The 14344-nt window shown below is 48.6% G+C and overlaps 1 protein-coding gene across 8 annotated transcripts in view; it reads left to right on the forward strand.

Annotated features, from left to right (window-relative positions):
- Positions 1 to 14344, forward strand: part of CALCOCO2 (calcium binding and coiled-coil domain 2) — a 209473-nt gene that overhangs the window by 79247 nt on the left and 115882 nt on the right. The window lies entirely within an intron of this gene.

The following is a 14344-nucleotide window of genomic DNA, read 5'->3' on the forward strand; positions in this document are numbered from 1 at the left end:
GATACCCTATATGAAATGGACCTGAAAGTGTGCCCTGGTCTAATAGACGGTATACCAAAATAAGGGGGCAAAACACTTAGGTAGGGATAAGAGAGTTTTATTGTTTCCAGCTTAACCTTTATTGAGCAAGTTGAGTGAATGCTCGAGACATCTCTACCTGTGGGTTAGGGATGTACCGAGTGAAGCAGGCCGATTTCCACCTGCCCAATCTTTTGATGACGTGGTCCGGGACCCCAGGTCGGGATGCGGATGAAGCTGCTCCGATGCGGAAGGAGTGGCCGGAATACTCACCGGGATTGAGGAGCAAGTTGCGGAGGAGAATCCTAACATGTTTAATGAACTGGCAGTTCGTTAACGGTTTGACCGGGAAGGGCAAAAGAGGGCTAGAGTCCGGGAGCTCGGGTAGCCGAGAGAGTAACTGTGTAAGCACCGCGACCGGGCACCAGGCGTTGTTGGTTTTGTAGAGGTGGATATCTACGCCGGTGCCTGTTTGCTGGGTCTTGGTTACCGAGAGGTGGAGGATGAAGTGGTCCTGGTGACGGAGCAGATGACGTCTGCGAAGGACTGGGCTGTGTGGGCTGTTATGAGTGAACTCACTGGGCCGAAGGAAGCCATAGTAGGCCAGGTAAATGGCTGCCTGTATGACCAGGCTGGGGAGAACACCAAAGGGGTAGCTGGTGAGTATGGTGGACATGTCCCTGAAGATGGAACTGGTGATGGGGAGCCGTTTGACTTTTACTGGCGGCTGTTGCTTCTGGATGCCGCGTAGGATGGCTCGGATTGCGTGGGACGAAAAGATAGAGGGTTTGGTAGGATCCTGAAGTGAGAGGAAGTGCTGTACGTCAGCTAAGTATAAGCGGATGGTGTTGAATGACAAGGCCAGTTGGTTGTGGCAGTACGAGGTGAAGGCTAGTATGTGCCTAGCATCTGTGGGGGTGCCTACTGTGGAGGCAACCAGAAATGTATTGAAGGCCTTCCAGGCTACCCGGTAGGCTTTCAGAGTATTGTCCGATAGTGAATGGTTGATGAGCTGAGTGGTTCCATGTAGATGCTCTAGTCCAGGGTCAACTGAGACCAATGCGGGATAGGAGCTGACACCGTATCTGCACTGGGAACCTGCTGAAAGAAGGACCGGAAATTAAAGCGGGACAGAGCGTCAGCTGCAAGGTTATATTTTCCTGGAATAAACATGCAGACAACATTAAACTGGTGCTGTAGAGATAGCTGCACCAGCCTGCGTAGGAAGGACATCACGGAGGGAGATTTAGACCTGCCTTTGTTGACAATTTCGGCTGTGGCCTGATTATCGGTGGTGAAACCTACCGTTTGTCCTGACCAGGTAGGACCCCAGAGCTGGGCGGCTGCTACCATGGGGTAGAGCTCGAAAAGTGATGAGGATTGACTAAACCCCGGGATCCTAAGTATTTGAGAAGGCCAGGGTCCGGTGAACCAATGGTGGCCAAAAATTGCCGCAAACCCTGTAGAGGCCGCGGCATCTGTGACTACCTGTGGTGAGAGCAGTGAGATGCACGGGATGAAGAGAGAGATACCATTCCAGGTGGACAGGAACTCGTCCCACATTGACAGGTCTGCTAAGGCTGCGGTATCTAGGAAGAGGATTTGATCCGGGTCTTGTGCCTGAGAAAGGTAGACCAACAGGCGTGAGACAAAGGAGCGACCTTGTGGAATAATGCGCATGGCATAGTTGAGCATGCCCAACAGTGACTGAAGCTGTCTCCTTGTACATCCCCTGGTCCGGGTGAACTCGTGGAGCACTGCCCTGATGCGGGTTAGTTTGTCAAGGGGCAGGCTGGCCTGCATGGAGCTGGTGTCTAGATTGACTCCGAGGAAGGTGACTGAATGTGCGGGCCCGTCCACCTTATGTTCAGCGATGGGAACATTGAGGTTCCCAAAGACGGTCCTTAATTTGTCGAGATCCCTAGGAGGTGCGCCCGGCTGTTCAATCAACAAGAAGTCATCTAGGTAGTGGATAACTTGCTGACAACCGACCTTGTGCAGGAGAATCCACTCGAGAGACTGAGCGAATGTGTCGAACAGCCACGGGCTGCTTTTGGAGCCAAACGTCAACTTAGTGGCGAAGTAATATTGATCCTTCCACTTAATCCCGTGCCAGCACCAGAGGGACGGGTGGATAGGCAACAGTTTAAAGGCGTCGGATATGTCAGCTTTGGCCAGCCACGCACCTGTGCCTACTTTAAGGATGGCCTGAATTGCCATGTCCACAGAGGTGTATTTTAAGGAGAACTCTTCGGAAGGAATCAAGGAGTTTAAGCTGGGAATGTGGGAAGAACGAGGCGCAGACAGGTCGTACACCAAACGATTTTTATTTGAAAATTTGCCCTTGACAAGCCCAATAGGGCTAACTCTCCACATATTGAAGGGGGGCTGTATGAAGGGCCCTATGACGAAGCCTCGTTCCACCTCGTTTTGCAGCAGTAGGTCAATGGCCTGTTCGTCAGAGGCTGCTGAGCGGAGGTTTCTGCACTCGTGGGTTTGGTGGGGTAGGGAGATGAGGCCGGTGTAAAAACCTGTCGTGAAGCCACCGATGAGGAAGGTGGCTAGTGAAGGAGTGGGGTGCGTAGTGAGGTAGAAGCCCAAGCATAGGACGTCTATACGGCTCAGTCATGAGCCTTTGTGCGCTTTGACCTCGCACAAATTTCTGGGGTGCGCTCTGTGACATACAACACAGATGTGCAGTAGGCGGCACTGGCTGAAATTTCAAGAACCATAGTTGTAGTTATTGCAGATGGCCGCACCCCCTACGGTTCGGACCGTACGTCCAAACTTGTCCACTTGATTCTTTGGTGCAGGGCCTGATGGGCCTAGGGCTGCAGCAGAGGTGGAGGGGAACTCTATCGGGCGACTAACCGGTATGTTGGCGCACCAGGGAGCGGTATGGGTGGAGGACTGGCAGATGGCACACAGGGGTGAACGAAGGCCGGCAAAATGCCGGCAGAATAGTTCAGTATCCATAAGGCTCCAGTCTGTGGGTGACTGGAACTGTGCCAGTTTAGCGGCTGCCTTAGCTGAGAAGGAACGATGGTAATCGTAAAAGGCAAAGCCTCCGTACTTGTACCCTAGGTCCACCACCGTGTGGAGGTACAAATCCAGTTCTTCCCTCCTGGCAGGGGAAGCTGAGCAAACGACGTCTCTCAGCATCCCAAAGGCTAGGGTAAACTCTGGGATGGAAAGTTTACGATTTAGCCTGGGGTCCTTAGCTTTGAGGACTACAGATACATCCCCCCAGGTGTAAGCCTTGTTCTCTGCCAGGTCGTGTACTGAAATAAGCAGGGAGGCAAGGTTGACATCCTTGCCGTCCAAGATGTCCTTCCTTATGCTGGCCGGCACCAGATGTGCTGGACAGACCACGGGACATGTTCCTACGATACCTGTCGGCAGTGGAGACGGGACTGAGGCCGGAACAGGGGTGGCTGTAGCTGGGAGCGTTTCTAGGAGGATCACTCTGGTTTGGACATCCGTGACCGAACTGGATAGGGATGACACCATAGCATGCAGCTGGCCTATAGCCGTTGAGATGGACTGGAGAGTAGCCTGAGGCGGGGTACTAGGCCCGGCGGTAGCTGGCAGGGTAGAGAGGAGCCTGAAAAGCTCTGCCTTCCTAGCCGTGGCTGGGAAGGGAATGCCCCTGCGTCTCAGCTCCGCTGTCAGCCTGGGGATAGTCCAGCCCCTGAAGGACTGTACGCTGTCGCTCACTGAAGGCGGGCGAGGTGACAAGGGGGCAGTAAGGTCTTCGCTGCCGAGTTGGGACATGGCTCCTGGTGAATCGTGCCCTAGGAGTGATGTCCTATCTCTTTGGGGAAGACAGATGGACGACCGGAACCTATAGAGGACGACATAAGTCAAGACTGTTTCTCTATTTTCCAAACGAACCTACCTGTTGCTGGGTACTAAGGCGGGAGCGAACGTGTATTCATATATATATATTGTCGCGTGCCTTTGCGTACATATATATGTGTACCAGTCCGGTTTGCTGTCGCCTTTTCCACTCCTACCCCTCTTTTTTTTTTTTACCTGGGAGATAACGTCCAAGCTGGTGCAGGGTGGACCTACTAAACTTGACTGACCTGGAGAGAGAAACAACAGATGACAATTGTTGAGGAGCCTAACAAGTAAACTGAAGAGCGATGTAAGCGGCTGGCTAACACAACCGAAGTGCACCGGTGAGTAGATATTTTTCGCCACAACTTCTTAATTATCACGCCTCTATTTTCCTCATTTTCCCTGTCTTTTCATTTTAGCCGTTTTTTTTTTTGTCCTAATCCGAGGTATTTATTGCGTAAAGGACGAAGAGTGGGACGACTTGTGTCCAATGCGGGAGCATAAGTAAGTGCTGTAACTGAGACCGTACAACCAGGCAACCTGTTGAGAAAACAAATGAAATGTGGCTGTTCCCTCTGGGGCACGCCGAACCGAATCGATGCATCATGGATGCTACTGGACTCGAGTCGGAGCGCTATAAGTGACCGTGAAATGAAGCATGATTGCCGTGACAGAGGCACAAACTGGTCGTGTCGCAAGTGTGACTGACAACAGAACGGACTCTGGAGCACGTACTGAAATGTGGGAAATAACCTGGGGCGAACCGGAACGAATCGGTGCATGTGACCGTGCGACTGGATTCGAACCGGAACGTGACAGTGAAATGAACTGAATAACTTCTGTCATGACAGAGGCCTGGAACGGCCGGCCACAAACTGAGACTGGAACCGAACCGGTCTCTGGAGCATGCACTGAAATGAGGCCGAGAAAAACCCAACAAAAACCTGGGGCCGTCCGGACGAATCGATGCATGGGGATGCGACCGGATTCGAACTGAGCGTACTAGGTGAGGATGAAATGTTTCCCATGATAGAGCTACGACTCGGAGAGGACGCAACCTGCGACCGTCAACGAACGGGCTCTAGCGCATGTACTGAAATGAGGCCAACGTAACTGGGACACGTTGATCGAACCTGTGCGTTTTGACAAAGCGACTGGCATCGACTCGAACGTAATAGGTGACGTGAAATGACTCCCATGACAGAGACCCGGGTTGATTGGTAACGAACGGGCTCTGGAGCATGTACCGAAATGAGGCCAAGACAACTGGGACACGTCGATCGAACCTGTGCGATTTTTGAAAACGCGACTGGTATCGATTCGAACGTAGTAGGTGACGTGAAATGATTCCCATGACAGAGACCCGGACGGTTAGGAACGAGCGGGCTCTGGAGCATGTACCGAAATGAGGCCGAGCAACTAGGGGCACACCGGAACGAATCGGCGCATTTAACGGATGCGACTGGATTCGAATCGGAGCGCAGCAAGTGACAGAACAGAGTGAAATGAAGAAATGACCTACGTGAGCCAGCTATGGCAGAGGTATGAGTCGTTGTGCCGTGAGATACGACTGGCAACGATTTGACTGTGGCACACGTTTAACAAGACTATATATCAAGCTACTAAACAGTGCATTTACAAGCAACATCTACCGAACGACGCCCGTGAAATGAAGGGCGTTGCGAACATGGTGCGTTTGAGTGATAACAACCCGGTATCATAACGACCGATTCGATATTTCAGGTTCTAACGACACTCAAAATAGAAAGGAAGGTCAATCGAGACCCCTACCTGCGGCAGTCGAGCCGGCGACGTTGTACAAAAACGGACGGGACACGAAAACCACAAGACTTTCTAGAAGAGAGACGTCTATCCGAATGGTAATCAACACGAGCTGTCGGCCTAGTGACGTGGTATTGCGCACAGGAAACCGACAAAGACCACAGGCGAGTGGGCTGGTTAAATACCCCCCGGGCTCCTCCCATAAATTCAGGCCACCATACTGGCCTTCTTATATATATATATATATATATATATATATATATATATATATATATATATATATATATATATATATATGTGTATATTCATATACAAAAAATAATAGTTGCCCAGAAAGAAGATGCTTTAAAGTAATAGTAAAGTTTACCACTCCACTTTGCATCGCATACTAGCACATTATTTGCAGATTTACCTCTAAAACTGAGCCCTCCATCACTGTGCTGTCACCACTGCTGATGCTCCCACTTTCTCCCGGTCTATAGAAGGGGGGTTGGGACTTTAAATGAGGTGCATATAATGCGCCTCCATCCCAGGTTCAAGAAGGAAATTGGGACTGGACTAAATGAAGTGGTTGGCTCCTGTAAATCAATGCAGTCGAAGTTTATTGTAAGAGTAAAGATTTGTCAATACATAATGATGATAAATTTTATATAGGAAAGTCCATGCTTAACTGTTGTAATATCTGCACATATACATGATATAATATCATCAATAGTAATACATTCGTAATGTAAAAAAAGAGGTTTATAAATGAGTATTATCATATCTATACATAGGTATAAGACTAATGTCATCATATTCACAAATATATGCATTATAAGCACATGGCAATCATAAAAACATAATCAATTCACATAAGCGATGGCAACCTAATTAGTAATTCAAAAGATTTGTGAAAATTGCCGTAGCTGTATGGTGGATGCTTTAACCGCTTGCCGACCGACTCACGCCAAAATACGTCGGCAGAAGGGCACGTACAGGCAGATTAACATACCTGTACGTTGCCCTTTATGAAGTGCGCCCGTCGCAACCTCCATGAGTGTAATTGTGGGTCCCGCGGACTATATGTTCACGGGGATACCCGCGATCGTCTCACAAAGAGGAAGAACGGGGAAATGTTAATGTAAATAAGCATTTCCCCATTCTGCCTAGTGACACTGTCACTGATCACAGCTCCCTGTGATCAGGAGCAGTGATCAGTGTCGTGTCACACATAGCCCCCCCCCCACAGTTAGAATCACTCCCTAGGACACACTTAACCCCTACAGCGCAACTGAGTGATTAACCCCTTCACTGCCAGTCACAGTTACAACAGTAATCAATTAATTTTTAATTGCACTGATCGCTGTATCAATGTGAATGGTCCCAAAATCGTGCCAAAGTTGTCCAATGTGTCCGCCATAATATCGCAGTCACGATAAAAATCGCTGATCGCCGACATTACTAGTAAAAAAAAAAATAACAAAAATGCCATAAAACTATCCCCTATTTTGTAGACGCTATAACTTTTGCACAGACCAATCAATAAACGCCTATTGCATTTTTTTTTTACCAAAAATATGTAAAAGATTACGTATCGGCCTAAACTGAGGAAAAAAAATGTTTTTTTATATATTTTTGGGGGAATATTTATTATAGCAAAAAGTAAAAAATAATGCGTTTTTTTTTTCAAAATTGTTGCTATTTTTTTGTTTATAGCACAAAAAAAAACGCAGAGATGATCAAATACCACCAAAAGAAAGCTCTATTTGTGGGAAAAAAATGAAAAATTTTGTTTGTTTGTTTTGTCGCATGACCGCGCAATTGTCAGTTAAAGCAACGCAGTGCCGAATCGCAAAAAGTGCTGTGGTCTTTGGGCAGCCAAATGGTCCGGGGGGCTTAAGGGGTTAAGGAGTGTAGGGGGCACCCAATGCGCATCTGCCACGTGATGCAGCAGCCAATGCGCGTGGCCAGCAGCCGCGATGGCCAGCCAGCTACCTGCGATTGCTCCTGAGAAGGACAGAACAGAGATCTGTCAATGTAAACAGACAGATCTCCGTTCTGTCAGAGGTGAGGAGAGCGATCTGTTCCCACTGCTTAGGAACAATGGTCGTTCTCCTCACTCAGGCAGGTCCCATCCCGCCACAGTTAGGATCACTTCCTAGGACACACATTTAAACCCTTGATCGCCCCCTAGTGCTAACCCCTTCCCTACCAGTGATATTTACACAGTAATCAATAGCAATTAATAGCGCTGATCACTGTATAGATGTCAATGGTCCCAAAATAGTGTCCAAAGTGTCCGATCTGTCCACCGCAATGTTGCAGTCCCAATAAAAATCACAGATCGCTGCCATTACTAGTAACAAAAAATCAATAAAAAAAAGTAAAATTTTTTTGTCATAATCGTCGCTCTTTTTTTGTTTATAGTGCAAAAAATAAAAACCGCAGAGGTGATCAAATGCCACCAAAAGAAAGCTCTATTTGTGGGAAAAAAAGGACTTCAATTTTGTTTGGGTACAACGTCGCACGACTGCATAGTTGTCAGTTAAAGCGACGCAGCACCGTATTGTAAAAAATGGCCTGGTCAGGAAGGGAGTAAATTCTTCAGTCGGGCTGAAGTGGTTAAAAGGTTTGAACCACATATATTACATCACATGTTACATAGTATAAAATATTGTACAGATCTGGGTTACAACATCAAGGAATGCGGTCCAAATGGTATTCTCCACAGCTGATGATTTAGCTCGCAATTATTGGATTACTGGTTGGCCCACTCAGCTTAGGAACTCCAATAGTGATGGCCGAACGGTTCGCCCGGCGGTCGTTTCGCGGCGAATTTCCGACTTTCGCCGTCCGCGGGTTCGAACGCCTTTTTCCGTCGTTCGCCCCGGCGGACTTACGTGTTTAATGTATACAAGAACTTTAACCTTTCGTGACACGTTTATCATGTGTTACAGGACAACCAATTGAGACATGACAGCTCATGGACACTTGGACATTCCCCCTAACCTATAAATACACCCGATCCGGTGGCCATTTTACATTCTTTCTTCTGTCACTGTAGGGAAAGGATCCTGTGTGGAGTAGGGACAGAGAAAACGCTAGCTATTTGGTACACAAAAGTTCTTTTCAGGACTGGTATAGGTGTTAGGTCAGCAGCCTGAGTTTCTTTTGTCAGTTTAGATAAAGGGACAGAGCGCTGTATGCTGCTATTTTAGGGACAGCTCAGCCAGATTAGTCTTTCTTCATCATCATCATCATCATCATCATTAGCTGTTACTATCAGGTCCACAAAAGAGCTGTTCCAGCTAATCGTTCCAGCCTACTCTTTTTTGCCAATTTGTATAGGGACAGGCAGGAAGCAGTGTGTCAGGCAGTGAGGATAATTTTAAAGACTTGCTGTTACTATTAGTTCCACAAAGGTTCTTTTCAGGACTGGTATCAGTGGTACGGTAATAGGCTTGTACACGTATAATATTCTTTCTTCCAAATATAGAAAGAATATTATACTTGACTGCTGCCCTTCTGCTGCAGTCTGCTAATCATTCACAACTCACTTGTTCCACAAAGCTCTTTATCAGGACTGGTAACTTGGTCTGTCTAGGGTGCTACGGTACATAGGCTTGGGTGCGGTACAGTCTGCTGTTCTGTAAGGACCGCTATCGGTCCACAATACATAGGGTTGCCGTGCACTACTGCTGACCGCTGCCCTATACTGCAGCAGTCCTTCATTGGTATAGGGACTGACGTACAGTCTGCTAATCACTAACACACAACCTGCTTGGTCCACAAAAGTTCTTATAAGGACTGGTAACTTGGTATAGGGTGCTACGGTACATAGGCCTGAGTGCGTTACAGTCTGCTGTTCTGTAAGGACCGCTATCGGTCCACAATACATAGGGTTGCCGTGCACTACTGCTGACCGCTGCCCTATACTGCAGCAGTCCTTCAGCGGTATAGGGACTGACGCACAGTCTGCTAAACACTAACACACAACCTGCTTGGTCCACAAAAGTTTTTATAAGGACTGGTAACTTGGTATAGGGTGCTACGGTACATAGGCCTGAGTGCAGTACAGTCTGCTGTTCTGTAAGGACCGCTATCGGTCCACAATACATAGGGTTGCCGTGCACTACTGCTGACCGCTGCCCTATACTGCAGCAGTCCTTCATTGGTATAGGGACTGACGTACAGTCTGCTAATCACTAACACACAACCTGCTTGGTCCACAAAAGTTCTTATAAGGACTGGTAACTTGGTATAGGGTGCTACGGTACATAGGCCTGAGTGCGTTACAGTCTGCTGTTCTGTAAGGACCGCTATCGGTCCACAATACATAGGGTTGCCGTGCACTACTGCTGACCGCTGCCCTATACTGCAGCAGTCCTTCATTGGTATAGGGACTGACGTACAGTCTGCTAATCACTAACACACAACCTGCTTGTTCCACAAAAGTTCTTATAAGGACTGGTAACTTGGTATAGGGTGCTACGGTACATAGGCTTGAGTGCGGTACAGTCTGCTGTTCTGTAAGGACCGCTATCGGTCCACAATAGATAGGGTTGACGTGCACCACTGCTGACCGCTGCCCTATACTGCAGCAGTCCTTCAGCGGTATAGGGACTGACGTACAGTCTGCTAAACACTAATACACAACCTGCTTGGTCCACAAAAGTTCTTATAAGGACTGGTAACTTGGTATAGGGTGCTACGGTACATAGGCTTGAGTGCGGTACAGTCTGCTGTTCTGTAAGGACCGCTATCGGTCCACAATAGATAGGGTTGACGTGCACCACTGCTGACCGCTGCCCTATACTGCAGCAGTCCTTCAGCGGTATAGGGACTGACGCACAGTCTGCTAAACACTAACACACAACCTGCTTGGTCCACAAAAGTTTTTATAAGGACTGGTAACTTGGTATAGGGTGCTACGGTACATAGGCCTGAGTGCGTTACAGTCTGCTGTTCTGTAAGGACCGCTATCGGTCCACAATACATAGGGTTGCCGTGCACTACTGCTGACCGCTGCCCTATACTGCAGCAGTCCTTCATTGGTATAGGGACTGACGTACAGTCTGCTAATCACTAACACACAACCTGCTTGGTCCACAAAAGTTCTTATAAGGACTGGTAACTTGGTATAGGGTGCTACGGTACATAGGCCTGAGTGCGTTACAGTCTGCTGTTCTGTAAGGACCGCTATCGGTCCACAATACATAGGGTTGCCGTGCACTACTGCTGACCGCTGCCCTATACTGCAGCAGTCCTTCAGCGGTATAGGGACTGACGCACAGTCTGCTAAACACTAACACACAACCTGCTTGGTCCACAAAAGTTCTTATAAGGACTGGTAACTTGGTATAGGGTGCTACGGTACATAGGCCTGAGTGCAGTACAGTCTGCTGTTCTGTAAGGACCGCTATCGGTCCACAATACATAGGGTTGCCGTGCACTACTGCTGACCGCTGCCCTATACTGCAGCAGTCCTTCATTGGTATAGGGACTGACGTACAGTCTGCTAATCACTAACACACAACCTGCTTGTTCCACAAAAGTTCTTATAAGGACTGGTAACTTGGTATAGGGTGCTACGGTACATAGGCTTGAGTGCGGTACAGTCTGCTGTTCTGTAAGGACCGCTATCGGTCCACAATAGATAGGGTTGACGTGCACCACTGCTGACCGCTGCCCTATACTGCAGCAGTCCTTCAGCGGTATAGGGACTGACGTACAGTCTGCTAAACACTAATACACAACCTGCTTGGTCCACAAAAGTTCTTATAAGGACTGGTAACTTGGTATAGGGTGCTACGGTACATAGGCTTGAGTGCGGTACAGTCTGCTGTTCTGTAAGGACCGCTATCGGTCCACAATAGATAGGGTTGACGTGCACCACTGCTGACCGCTGCCCTATACTGCAGCAGTCCTTCAGCGGTATAGGGACTGACGCACAGTCTGCTAAACACTAACACACAACCTGCTTGGTCCACAAAAGTTTTTATAAGGACTGGTAACTTGGTATAGGGTGCTACGGTACATAGGCCTGAGTGCGTTACAGTCTGCTGTTCTGTAAGGACCGCTATCGGTCCACAATACATAGGGTTGCCGTGCACTACTGCTGACCGCTGCCCTATACTGCAGCAGTCCTTCATTGGTATAGGGACTGACGTACAGTCTGCTAATCACTAACACACAACCTGCTTGGTCCACAAAAGTTCTTATAAGGACTGGTAACTTGGTATAGGGTGCTACGGTACATAGGCCTGAGTGCGTTACAGTCTGCTGTTCTGTAAGGACCGCTATCGGTCCACAATACATAGGGTTGCCGTGCACTACTGCTGACCGCTGCCCTATACTGCAGCAGTCCTTCAGCGGTATAGGGACTGACGCACAGTCTGCTAAACACTAACACACAACCTGCTTGGTCCACAAAAGTTCTTATAAGGACTGGTAACTTGGTATAGGGTGCTACGGTACATAGGCCTGAGTGCAGTACAGTCTGCTGTTCTGTAAGGACCGCTATCGGTCCACAATACATAGGGTTGCCGTGCACTACTGCTGACCGCTGCCCTATACTGCAGCAGTCCTTCATTGGTATAGGGACTGACGTACAGTCTGCTAATCACTAACACACAACCTGCTTGTTCCACAAAAGTTCTTATAAGGACTGGTAACTTGGTATAGGGTGCTACGGTACATAGGCTTGAGTGCGGTACAGTCTGCTGTTCTGTAAGGACCGCTATCGGTCCACAATAGATAGGGTTGACGTGCACCACTGCTGACCGCTGCCCTATACTGCAGCAGTCCTTCAGCGGTATAGGGACTGACGTACAGTCTGCTAAACACTAATACACAACCTGCTTGGTCCACAAAAGTTCTTATAAGGACTGGTAACTTGGTATAGGGTGCTACGGTACATAGGCTTGAGTGCGGTACAGTCTGCTGTTCTGTAAGGACCGCTATCGGTCCACAATAGATAGGGTTGACGTGCACCACTGCTGACCGCTGCCCTATACTGCAGCAGTCCTTCAGCGGTATAGGGACTGACGCACAGTCTGCTAAACACTAACACACAACCTGCTTGGTCCACAAAAGTTTTTATAAGGACTGGTAACTTGGTATAGGGTGCTACGGTACATAGGCCTGAGTGCGTTACAGTCTGCTGTTCTGTAAGGACCGCTATCGGTCCACAATACATAGGGTTGCCGTGCACTACTGCTGACCGCTGCCCTATACTGCAGCAGTCCTTCATTGGTATAGGGACTGACGTACAGTCTGCTAATCACTAACACACAACCTGCTTGGTCCACAAAAGTTCTTATAAGGACTGGTAACTTGGTATAGGGTGCTACGGTACATAGGCCTGAGTGCGTTACAGTCTGCTGTTCTGTAAGGACCGCTATCGGTCCACAATACATAGGGTTGCCGTGCACTACTGCTGACCGCTGCCCTATACTGCAGCAGTCCTTCAGCGGTATAGGGACTGACGCACAGTCTGCTAAACACTAACACACAACCTGCTTGGTCCACAAAAGTTCTTATAAGGACTGGTAACTTGGTATAGGGTGCTACGGTACATAGGCCTGAGTGCAGTACAGTCTGCTGTTCTGTAAGGACCGCTATCGGTCCACAATACATAGGGTTGCCGTGCACTACTGCTGACCGCTGCCCTATACTGCAGCAGTCCTTCATTGGTATAGGGACTGACGTACAGTCTGCTAATCACTAACACACAACCTGCTTGTTCCACAAAAGTTCTTATAAGGACTGGTAACTTGGTATAGGGTGCTACGGTACATAGGCTTGAGTGCGGTACAGTCTGCTGTTCTGTAAGGACCGCTATCGGTCCACAATAGATAGGGTTGACGTGCACCACTGCTGACCGCTGCCCTATACTGCAGCAGTCCTTCAGCGGTATAGGGACTGACGTACAGTCTGCTAAACACTAATACACAACCTGCTTGGTCCACAAAAGTTCTTATAAGGACTGGTAACTTGGTATAGGGTGCTACGGTACATAGGCTTGAGTGCGGTACAGTCTGCTGTTCTGTAAGGACCGCTATCGGTCCACAATAGATAGGGTTGACGTGCACCACTGCTGACCGCTGCCCTATACTGCAGCAGTCCTTCAGCGGTATAGGGACTGACGTACAGTCTGCTAAACACTAATACACAACCTGCTTGGTCCACAAAAGTTCTTATAAGGACTGGTAACTTGGTATAGGGTGCTACGGTACATAGGCTTGAGTGCGGTACAGTCTGCTGTTCTGTAAGGACCGCTATAGGTCCACAATAGATAGGGTTGACGTGCACCACTGCTGACCGCTCACCTATACTGCAGCAGTCCTTCAGCGGTATAGGGACTAAGAGTTTTGTCACAGGGTCATTTAAAAAATGACATGCAGAGGAAGAGGCAGGCCCTTCCGCAGGGGTGGTAGGGGTAGGGCAGGAGCAACAGGCTTGAGCCAAAGTGGGAAGTTGCAGAAGGTGCGTTCAATTACTTTAAAGGATGCACCAGACTTGGTTGAGTGGCTCGCTCAGCCTTACTCTTCTGCACCCTCCTCATCCTCTCGATCTGCACCCTCTTCTTCACTCTCTGCTATGTGCACCCCCAAAGACACTACCACCAACAACACGACCACCACCACCACCACCACATACCTTCCGCTTGAGTCACTGGAATTATTTTCCGATCCATATCAAGAGGACATTTCTGATG

The sequence above is a fragment of the Lithobates pipiens genome, unplaced genomic scaffold (genome assembly GCF_037356315.1).
Source record: "Lithobates pipiens isolate NorthernLeopardFrog02 unplaced genomic scaffold, aLitPip1_a1.2 Scaffold_28, whole genome shotgun sequence".
Classification (NCBI taxonomy): domain Eukaryota; kingdom Metazoa; phylum Chordata; class Amphibia; order Anura; family Ranidae; genus Lithobates; species Lithobates pipiens.